This window comes from Chelonoidis abingdonii, chromosome 8 (genome assembly GCF_003597395.2).
Source record: "Chelonoidis abingdonii isolate Lonesome George chromosome 8, CheloAbing_2.0, whole genome shotgun sequence".
NCBI lineage: Eukaryota > Metazoa > Chordata > Testudines > Testudinidae > Chelonoidis > Chelonoidis abingdonii.
In genome coordinates, this window is record NC_133776.1 from 104,040,506 (window position 1) to 104,052,407 (window position 11,902).

Sequence of the window (11,902 nt, forward strand, 5' to 3'; positions counted from 1 at the left end):
CCCCCCCCCCCCCCCCCCCCGTGGCTTACACCTCCTCCCATGCCTCCAATTCCTCGGAGGAGCACCAGTCCCTTCCCGAAGCTTCCCTCCATGTGGCAAGGATGATGGGGGTATTGCTCTGCTTTCTTTCCCATCTCCTCAGAAACTCTAAAGAGAGGGCTGCTCATGCCTGGATGGTCATTTGGTCTTTTCAACCATCTGGGGCGAAAGGCCTTTCCACAGAGCACTTTGAGAAAGCTTTGCTCCCTTCCCCAGCAATGAAACATCACATCTGTGAGGCTTTCATGCCTCCCGCCATGGGTTTCAGCTTACTCCTTAAATGGTCATACTAGGCCAGAAAGGCTAGCATTGATGCTGCCACACACACACACACACGGAAAGGAGCGGTGTATTTGATGCAAGTTGAGAGCTTGCATTCTCTATTCCTCTCTGCTAAAAAGGAGCCAGGTGCACTGGGCGTGAGGCACTCAGTCACACAGGCTGGGTGCTGTGCGCAAGAGGCCTGACATCTCTGGAGAGGTGGCTGTTGCTTTGGACCAGAGGTTAAATGCCATGTTTGCAGACATCTGAGAGGGCAGAGAGAGTTTGCTGCCTGGCTGCCAGCAATTACAGCACATACTTGCAAAGGCTCCTCAGATTCCTTTGATTCAGGTCCAGCCAGGGAGAATTCTCAGGGGTTTTATTGCCAACAAGATCTGTCCTGCCATGAGAGTGCAGAGGTCTGCACTGCACATGCGATTGATCAGACACTTGTTATTTACCCCAGGCACCAGAAGTGGTCAGTGAGCCATTGCCAGCATGTGAAAACAAAGGAAGTGACCTGTCCTCTCATTCTTGGTATCAGATTTGGAAGTCTGAAAGTCTACAGTGTGTTTCCTTGTTTACCAATTCTTTCCCTGCTTTGGGAGGGGGTACATTTGTTTGTTACTGCAGGATTATTCACAGATCCTAGGCTGCTGGCACGTAAAGAGAAACTGAACCATTAGCTTTGGGGAAAGAAAAAAAAACCAGTGGTCTGTTCTGTTCATTCCCTCTCAGGCACCTGGCACTGGCCACTGCCGGAAGATGGACCTTTGGTCTGACTTAGTATGGCCATTCTTGTGTTCAGTGACTTGGACTCTGCAGAGACAGGGACAACTGCAGGCTGAACTCTTGCCTTCGTCCATGTGTAAGTGGGAAAAGTTTCTGGTGACCTGGCTAGCATTTTCACTGTGACTGCTTCTTGTCTCGAAGTATTAAGCAAGCCCTTGTTCCCGTGCAGGTACAGCTTTGCTTACAGTCGTTGCACTTCCGGCGCCTTGTTGTTTTAAACATCCCTAGAGTATTTAATGTCAGAGAAACAAAATTCTCCATGCAGAAGCTAGTGCATGTCAAGTTTCAGGCCTATGAATTTCAGCTCTGTTCCCAAATAAATTTTGTAGATTTTAAGACTGGAAGGGACCATCTGATCTGAGCTCCTGTATATCACAAGCCATTAAATTTCACCCCGTTACCTCTACGTTTAGTCCAATGAGTTCAGTTAGACTAAAGCAGATCAGCTATCAGAAGAATGACTTGCTGTGTCACAGGCAGACAGCAGGAGAGACCATGCTAACACCAACACCTGAGGCCCCTGCCATGGCAGAGAACTCTTTAGGGAAGAGAAGCCCAGATGATCCCATCAGGCAACCAGCACCCCATCCTGCAGAGGAAGGCAAAAACCTTCCGGGCCCCTGCCAATGCAACATGGGGGGAAATTCCTTCCCAACCCCAAATCTGTTGGTCAATATAGACTCACAGAATCGTAGGACTGGAAGGGACCTGGAGAGGTCATCTAGTCCAGTTCCCTGCACTCATGGCAGGACCAAGGATCATCGAGACCATCCCCGACAGGTTCTGTCTAACCTACTCTTAAAAATCTCCAATGATGGAGATTCCACAACTTCCCTAGGCAATTTATTCCGGTGCTTAACCACCCTGACAGTTAGGAAGTTTTTCCTAATGTCCAACCTAAACCTCCATTGCTGCAATTTAAGCCCATTGCTTCTTGTCCTACCCTCAGGTTAACAAGAAAAATTTACCTCCCTCCTCCTTGTAACAACCTCTTAACAGTTTTCAAGTACGTATGTTCCCACTCAGTCTTTTCTTCTCCGGACTAAACCAAGTCCATTTTTTTTTTTCAATCTTCCCTCATAGGTCATGTTTTCTAGATCTTTAACCATTTTTGTTGCTCTTTTCTGGACTTTCTCCAATTTGCCCACATCTTTCCTGAAACATGGCACCCAGAACTGGACAGATTACTCTAGCTGAGGCCTAATCAGCACAGAGTCGAGTGGAATAATTACTTCTCATGTCTTGCTTACAACACTCCTGCCAATACCTCGCAGAATTATGTTCACTTTTTTTTGGCCACAGTGTCACACTGTTGACTCATACTTAGCTTGTGATCCACTCTGACCCCCAGACCCCTTTCCGCAGTTCTCCCTCCTAGGCTGTCATTGCCCATTTTGTATGTGTGCAACTGATTGTTCCTTCCTCAGTGGAGCACTTTGCATGTGTCTCATTGAATTTCGTCCTATTTACTTCAGACCATTTCTCCAGTTTGTCCAGATCATTTTGTATTTTAATCCTGTCCTCCAAAGCACTTGCAACCCCTCCCAGCTTAGTATCATCCACAATCTTTGTACGTGTACTCTCTATGTCATTATCTAAATCACTGATAAATATATTTAACAGAACTGGACCCAGAACTGATCCCTGCAGGCCCCCACTTGGTATGTCCCCGAGCATGTGAGCAAGACACCTTCTGGGCATCTAGAAAGGATTTTCTATACTGCCTCAGAGCGCTGATCTACCTCACCTTGTATCCCATCTCCACCTGTGGCCAATCTCTGATGCTTCAGAGGAAGGTGAGAAAATCCAAATGTATGTACCCAACTGTGCATCAGGGAGAGACCTTCTGTCCTGATTCCTGCAGGTAATTGGCCAAAGCTCTGAAGCATGAGATTTTATTAGAGTTACCTTCATTTCTGATGTTTTCTACCAGCACTAATTAGAACTGGAAGTGTTCAATTTTTTTTTTTAATAATTGATAGACATCAATGTTTATTTCAGCATTATCTATTTAAATTTTCATAGTTGCAGGAAATTGGGGAGGGGGTCCATTAGTTAAAGCTTTAAAACCATTAAAACACAATCTGTTAACATCACATGTCAAAATACAGCTAGCATATATCCTTATATCAAACTCAAAGTTCCCAAGCAGCATGGCTCTTACTTTGCCCGTCTGTAAAATCGCTATCAGTGGGAATGTTTTTTCGTGTATGTGTTTTCAGTGAAATCAATGTTTACTGCTAAAAGTATCATCCTTCCAACACCTAGCTATTGCTAGCATCCTGCAGCCACTGCAGTCCTGTTTTCCCCAGGGCCCATTAAAGAAGGGAACAACAGAGCACTCATGACAGGTTCCAAGGCCAGAACGGACCTCGGAGAAGTTCTGTCGCTCAGCAGCACAGGGCCATTTGAAGTTTCTTCTGAAGATGCTGAACCACCTCTAAATTGAATTCCACGCTTATTCTTATTTTTTTAATCCACCACTCCCCGTTTCTGCAGTGGCTCTGATGATTAATTCAGATTTAATGTCAATTAGAACTTGGTTTATGGGACAATTAGAAACTTTTAAAAAAATCCCACTGTTTGTCCCAACTTTCTCCCTCCTCCTTCATCCACTCCCAATTTTCCTGCTTCCTGGAACTAGCAAGTGCTCTCACAATGGGAATAAAAGTACTTTGATTTGTTTACACTGAGCTTTTGTCTCGAGCCAGATATGCAGGAACCTCCAGAGCTCTCCACAGATATGCCTATCCTGCAATAAAACACCCCGCACCAGTCTGAGCCCAGCTCAGTTGACTCGTGCTCACAGGGCTTGGACTGCAGTGCTAAAGATAGCAGCGTGGACATTCAGGCTCGGGCTGGAGCCCAGGTTATGGGGCTTCAGAGCCCAGGTTATGGGGCTTCAGATCCCAGGCTCCTGCCCAAGTGTCAAGCCCCAGAGCCACAGCCCAAGTCAGCCGACCCAGGCCTGCTGTGGTACGCCACTCCACATCATGCTGCAGCTCTTCTACCGCAGTGTAGACGTAACAAGAGGCAAACAGGTGAGAGTGGAGTAGGACACATGGTCAGGGAGCATCCAGAGGAGAATCAAATCCAATCAGGTGGCCTAGGGTATGTTGACAAATGTCACCGTTTCCATGAACCCTGCCAGGGTGCACCTGGCAAACCACTGAAGACAAGCACACCAAGAGAGGCAGACAGACTCTCTGTTGCTGCTCCACTGATTTGGGTGTAGACTGGAAGAGATTTTGCTCCCGTCACTACAGCACTAGCTTCCAATATCCGGGGATCTGCCAAATTCATCAGGGGCGTTGAAATACAGTTTGGTTGGTCGCTGCAAGCCCTGCCAGGGGATCAAGGCAGGATTTGGAGACGTGTCACTGTGGGACAGAGCACTGCAGGAGTTCCACCATACAGACACTCCTTCCCGCAGCAGCTGGGGATTATGGAAATACTTCTCTTGCTGGGATGTTTCTACCAGGGCTTGCTTTGCCTCCGATAGCTTCTGGGACAGATTTTTGCAGCGTTGGTATGGATGCACTGGGGCTCCTTCAAGAATAAGGATTTGTTTGGGGCTCTGTGAGATGAAGGGAGGGAGACCAAAGGGTGGAATCCGCGAAGCCCTCCTGGGTGTGAGTTGCAAACAGGCTTTTTCAGATGTTCCTGGGAACTTCCCACACTCAAACTTATCCCCAGGACATAAAAACCAAAAAGTTGATTTGGTAAGTCCAGAACCCTCACTTTGGGGAGCTGGTTGAGAAGGAGCATTGGTTTCTCCATGCTGTCTTGGAGAAAACCCAGGCTGGAAGCAGACTTGCCACCACTTATTCTAGGAACTACTCAAAGATTTCTCTGACCAAAGCAAGCCTTACCAACACACGGCTATATCCACTGGCTACACAATCAGCAAGCTTGGGGCTGGTGCTGGAGACTGAAACTCAAGCCATTAAGCACAGAGACATTTAGCATTAGCATGTTGGCAGGAAATCCCAACCTGCGCAACTATGTCGTTAATAAACCTCACGTTAAAAGCACAATTACTACTGGGAACGTAACCCCGTGGTAACTTGACCAAAGGTACATGGACTCCAGCTCTGTTATTCACGTCGCTGTATTGCGTAGCGTAGCATAGGTCGGCTTCCCAGGCAGCGTACATAGCCAAGGCTGCTCAGTGCTCTGCCTCCAACAAGCAATGCGGGACAGGACACTGCTCACTCCAAAAGGGGAGTAGCAGAAACTGTCCTGGGGGAATTCACCCGGCACACAAAGAAAGGAGGCTGCACCTGGGCGTGAGCAGCAGTTGTTCAAAAACCAAGAGTGGGGCTACAGATACGTGTCCCGGTATTACCTCACGTCCAGCTGCCTTACAGATGGCACCACCACACCTCAGGCCCGTCCTGGCGAGAGAGGGAAGGATGAAGCACTGTCAAGTGGGATCCTCAAAGGCGAAACGACTCTGGCTGCTTCTCTTAGACTCAGTCCTCGGGACAGCCAGACCCAAATTGCCAACCAAGTCCCTGGTGATTCGGCCTCCCAGTAAAGGCTCCCTTCATTTCCTACCAGCAGGCGTCTCCGGTGACAGCGTGCAGATAATTTTCCAACACTGCTGGCAGAGGGAGAGGAGAGAGCTAGAGATGCGGTGGACGCTCGCTATGCAGAAACCGGTACAGCCTTGGTTAGTAAGGCTCAGGATAACCCCTTGACAAAAGTTAAACCCAGAGACCAGCCTGGACCAGGAGACAGAAATCCATGTGGACAAAAGAGAATGAGGCAGGGAAGTGGGGAGACAGAAGCAGGGGCCACACGCCCCACAGGTGAGCTAGGGCTGCACTACAAGCGCTGCAGCGGCACTAGAGCACAGCTGGTGAAGATGCTCTGTGCTGACAAAAGAGCTCTGTCAGCAGAATGACCCCACTCCTGCAGCAGTGCTTAGCTCTGTGCAACTTACATCACTCGGGGCAGCTTAGTCACACTCCTGAGCAACACAAATTATACTGACGTGACCTGTAGTGTGGGCAAGCCCCTAGAGAGAACACCTCCACTGCGAAGTAAGAAAGAAAAGGGTTACGTACTGAGCAGCTAAAGACAGTGCTACCTTTAAAGGAAGAGACACATTTCCATGTAATAACTGGGAGATGATGGAGCAGAACAGGTTAAGATTCCCATTTGCTAGCCGTAAATAAATCTGTCTTAAGTGGTAGGATGATCATATTCCAAAAACGGAGTTATAAACAAAGTATTCAGAATCTGTATAGCATGCAGCAGAAACCAGCTAAAACTACTGCTCTAATTCAATCTTAAGAGACCTGCTTGTCAACTATTTCTGAAACATTATAGTTTAGCTAACGTGTATTATAGCAAAGCAGCCACTCCAGCCTTAATGCATGAGCTATCAGAAAAACAAAACCTGCTAAATCGGTTTCCTTTACACCCAGATTACAATAAGATTTATTCACATCAACTGTGAAAACATGGCAGCAGTCCTTCCTGTTAACTGAACTCATCACATTGCAACTAATTGCTTCACGTGCTGCAAGGAGCAAGTGCTCATTTCAAGACATCTCCCATAGCTATGTGCGTTGTGGGGAGACAAACAGTTGCTTCAGTCTGGAATTTATAACACCTGATCTCATCGGGTTTCAGCTCCTTTCTCAAGTGAGTGTTCTTGTCGTTAAGGCGCTGGTATTCAGCAGGCGCTGGCTCTGCCATAGACTCACTATGGCACCTTAGGCAAGTCTGAGTCTCCCTCTCTGGGCAGAGTGTTTCCTTCCTCCCAGCATCTGTCTGGAATGGAAACCATTCAGAGCAGGAAACCTCTGTGACTAAGTGTACAGAGAACACTGAGCACAGCAAGGTCTCTGGTGCTATGTGATACAGGCACTTCCCTCCTTGCCAAAGCTGAGTCAGGCTACACTGCCTCCTCTCAGACACCATTGGCCCCTGCGCATCAGATCCTAGGCATCTCCTGACCCTTTGGGTTCCAAGCAGCTGCTCTTCCCTGGAGATTCTCCAGCCTGACCTGGCCAGCATTCAGTGTACAGCAGGGGTCCCCAATGCAGTGCCCACGGGCACCATGGCGCCAGCTGGGGGATCTAAGTGCACCCGCTTACTGGCTGGCAGATAAGCGTCAGCCAAAATGCCATCGACAAGCAGCAGCGTCCAGAGGCGTCGCCGCCGAAATGCCACCGATTTTCGGCAGTATTTAGGCAGCGACGCCTCTGGATGATGATGCTTGTCAGTAACGACGCCTATTGACATTGCCACTTGTCAGTGGCGTTTCGGCAGATGCTCTTCCGCCGCCACGGTCCTCCGTGGCTCATCGTCTGGTGCTCACCAGATGGAAAAGGTTGGGATCACTGGTGTACAAGGATCTCATTCTTTATGGCTATGAGATGAGACAAGACGAGACGACACTGCCTCCCCCAATCCTGTCCTCCCCACCACACCCCCAGAACTGGGGCCTATAACTCATATCTTCTGAACGGGGCACAGTGGGGAACTGACCAGCATGCGGGTTACACTCACATGCCAACACAACGGGTTGAACCCAAGAGGTCTTTATTGTATTTATCCGTATTTCGGCCCACGTTCTCTCCCATGCAGCGATCCCACAGGACTATGTTAATGTGTACTAGGCATCTTCCAGGTTTGCCAGGTGCAGGGTCTAGACGGGGCCACTGGCTCGAACGTGTTGTGCTCTCTCCAGAGCACTCAGCCTGGCTGAGCTCACTGTGGCACCACATACACAAGCCCTCAGGCTTTTTACATATAGACCCCATCCCTGCAAACAAGCTTATTTCAGTCATAACTGAGCATTGTTCCATTCCCGACCCATAAAGGAGTTAGACTAAAGCAGTAGCTCTCAAACTATTGTACTGGTGACCCCTTTCACACAGCAAGTCTCGGAGTACGACCCCCTCCTTATAAATTAAAAACAGTTTTATATATTTAACCCCATTATAAATGCTGGAGGCAAAGCGGGCTTTGGGGTGGAGGTTGACAGCTCACGACCCCCCTGTAATAACCTTGCAGGGGTCCCGACCCCCAGTTTGAGAACCCCTGGACTAAAGCAAGTTTCAACAACTGCTTTAACACCTCCATTTGTGTGACTTTTTTCAAAAACACAGGAACACTCTCAAAGCAGCTTTCTGATCAATTTGAGAGTCAAACAGAAGCAGTTTTCACGTTGTGAAGCCAGGAATGAAATGCCACCACATCAGAGATTTGTGCTCATTATGCAGATTACAAATAATACATTTTAACAGAAAAACACCGAACAACAAATACATTCCTGAACTAGCAACAAGCCACTATGAAACCCAAGAGACCGTTATCATGACCAGGAACTTACCATATTTTCAGGGGTTTAAGAAGAATTTCAGCTGACAGCTTCCTTACTAGAGAGAGCTGATGATCAAAATGGCTTAGATTAGATATGGGAGGAAAGCAAGAACTTGATTTTGAGGGAAGAGAGACCACTCAGCCAATGGAAAGAATTTTCTCCCCTTGGTACTAGAAAGAACTAAAGTAAAAAGGAAAATAGCTTCTTGCCCTGCATTGAAGTTTCCTAGGATGACAGGTTTCAAAGAAGCAGCCGTGTTAGTCTGTATCCGCAAAAAGAACAGGAGTACTTGTGGCACCTTAGAGACTAACAAATTTATTTCAGCGTTAAGCTTTCGTGAGCTACAGCCCTCTTTTTCCATTCTATACATCCGAAGAAGTGAGCTGTAGCCCACAAAAGCTTATGCTGAAATAAATTTGTTAATCTCTAAGGTGCCACACGTACTCCTGTTCTTTTTCCTAGGATGGTTCTTCTAGGGAAAAACAAAAAAAAACCGAGCACTTCTTCATAATCCTCTCAAGATTAGTGGTGGGGAGCAAGGATGCTCCTAGGAGACAGAATATTTAACAGAAGCAGATAAAAATTATACTAAGGTTAGACTGAAGTACCAAATAGCAGAAAAACTCTGCCAGCCTTTCCCTCCCAAAAAGCTTGCAAACCTTTCTGAAATTAAATTTGTATCTGGTGTAGTGAAATTAAATTTTCCTTGCAGACAGCAGGGCACTCCAAGGGAATACACTTGCCAACGCAGTCATGCCCAAGGCAAGATCAGTTGAGCTCTACTGCCACAAAGCAGAGGCAGCGATGATGCACCAGAAGTTAACGGATATTCAGGCCAGAAGGAACCATTATGACCTAGTCTAACCTCCTATATAATACAAGCCAGAGAATTTCACTCAGGGATTGCGGCATCAAACCCATAACTTTCGGCCACATGCCTCCGAGAGAGCTGCTCTGACTTTAAAAGCCTCAATTGACAGAGCATCCACCACATCTGCAGGTAAGTTGTCCAACGGTCAGTCACCCTCACTGGTAAAACTGCCTTTTTTCTAGTTTGAATTCACTGAACTTCACCTAACATTGAGATCAACTTTTTAATGTAAGACCCTCTTTGCAAGATGTAAACTCAGGCCCTAAAGCCAGTTTTAGACTAAATGATACACCAAGGTATTTCATTCTGTACAATAATGTGTGAAGAAGCCAAACAAAATTCAATTTGATAGGCAGCCTTAGAGAATAACTCTCGTGCTTTCTATTAAGTGCATCAACTGATGACAACAACTTTATTCTACTGGACAAATAATATTTTCTGATCTAAGTTTTAAAGTTCATCAGCATAAACAATAAACCACCTCAGTCTAGTGCTCAGTATCTGAAAAAGTCTATTAGTGAAAATGGCATCATTACTCAGCATGACAGCTTCTGTTGAAGTGTTTATAACTAGTGTATTACGGCTTTCAAATTAGCCACAGGGCTACTTTTCACTATGAAACTTCTTATGGAAGATCACTGTATTTCAGCCTCAGACATCAACACTTCCTAACCTACACTGCCAGATACCTTCCATTCACAGAAGCACTGTTTAAATACACATGGCTGGCATGATATGAAACAAATGATCAGAGGGGTACTGACTCCAGTTTGCTGGAATCCTATGAAAAAGAGCATTTGGACTCCAGAGCCAGTAGTATTCCCAGATACTCCCTCAAAACTTGTTCTTCATGCTGGGATCCTTCATACACGGAAGCAGATGCATAGCGCTACCAGTGCTAAATGTTTAGCACCTTTCAGTAAGTTACAGTGGAATGCAAGCTGAAATGGTACTAGCATTTAAAACACTGCAGAAAGCCATTTAAATGATTAAACTATGGTAAGTGCTTGCCGGGGAGGCGGGGAAGGGAGGACCACAGTCCAGCTAGTTTTTAAAAAAGAGAGAGTTACCATATGTCACGTCACTTCACTCTCTAACAAAGACAGCTAACGAACACTGAATTATATTTACATCTCAGCATTCCGAACAAAACGAGAGCCACAGCTAACACAGGTTTCAGAGCAGCAGCTGTGTTAGTCTGTATCCACGAAAAGAACAGGAGTCCTTGTGGCACCTTAGAGACTAACAAATTTATGTGAGCATAAGGTTTCGTGGGCTACAGCAAGTTGTTAAGTCTCTAAAATGCCACAAGGACTCCTGTTCTTTTTGCAGCTAACAAACAGTGACATTTGATCAGGAGCACAGATGAAAACCACATTCAGCAGGATTTGGTTTGCTTCAGCTAAAGCTATTCGCTTTGCATATCAGGCTACAGCATCAGAAGCTACTGCAAAAGATAAGGGAAAGGTCTCTCTCTCTCAAGCATGCACAAATTCATATACACACTACCAGCATCCAGGGCTACCAGGAAATGTAGTAAAGTTAAGCTAAGGTTATAATGCTGGCTCACAGAATAAGACATCCTTACCTTTCCTCCTCCTGTTCTGAGAGGATAGCAACCCTGCTCCCTTGCATAGTCCCAGGACTAATGGCACCTTCACCCAGACCCACGCCCAGAAAGTTAATCTGGAAATCCAGCATTCCTCTCACAATTGCAGTTCTAAACAGCAAGTTACAACACTTCCTGCCAGCAAATGAGAACATGCTGACAGAACGCTACAACTTAAAATATTCTTCCCGGGAAGCAAACATTACACTGCAAAACATTTACCAAAAAAAAGCTGCACATTTCTCCCACATCCACAACAGCCACTTCTTACCGCGGCCTCTCCAGACCCTTACAAGTGTACGCAGTTCAAAACTGGCCTGTGTACTCTGTAATAACTATATAAATAAAAAGTCCAGCTACTTTTAAAGAACAAACCCACTCGTCTTTCCTATAAAACTACCAACAGGCTCCACATCAGACATCACAAGGAAAAGGCAAGTTACCAAGCAAGCATTTATTACATTGGATCTCTGACTTGATGTACAGAAATAAAACCTGCCTGACTTAACCTTGATGGTGGTTGTATATGCTATTCATGTTAAGAAATAGCTTTTATTAAGCCCCTGTTTTAGAGGGCCAGCCACCCCTCCTACCCCCTTCACACTAGCAGGGGAAATTACTCCACCTGAATAAAACTCTCAAGTGACTGAAGAATTTAGAGTGTTAAAGAATCAGTGGTCATTCTGAAGATTAAAATACTCTTGCCAACAAATTTTAATTGCATTTTATTAACAAAAATACTTCGGCCAGGAAAATGAGTGATCTGGTCTCAACTGCAGCTGAGGAGCACACAGCACAAGTCAGGAAGACAGCAAGAGAAATACAAAGGTGGCTTTAAATCTACCTTTTGTGCTCCCTTGATCTTGGATTGGCTGTGCACCAGGGCAGTCCCACTATGCATGTTAGAACAGTCTAAAGGCTGCTCTAACTTACACTAACTGGAACAAACAGGGCATATAAGGATACCCCAGCCATGCATACTACATCG

The 11,902-nt window shown here is 46.2% G+C and overlaps 1 protein-coding gene across 3 annotated transcripts in view; it reads right to left on the minus strand.

Moving 5' to 3' along the window:
• The window catches only part of PLS3 (plastin 3), a 55,909-nt gene extending 44,932 nt beyond the window's left edge, over positions 1-10,977 (minus strand). For 2 of the 3 annotated variants that reach the window (XM_032776455.2, XM_075068911.1), the window contains exon 1: positions 10,894-10,977. The gene's annotated coding sequence lies outside the window, so the exon portion shown is untranslated. The remainder of the gene's footprint in view (positions 1-10,893) is intronic. The other variant, XM_075068912.1, reaches the window with a different exon arrangement.
• Between the last annotated feature and the right edge of the window lie 925 nt (positions 10,978-11,902).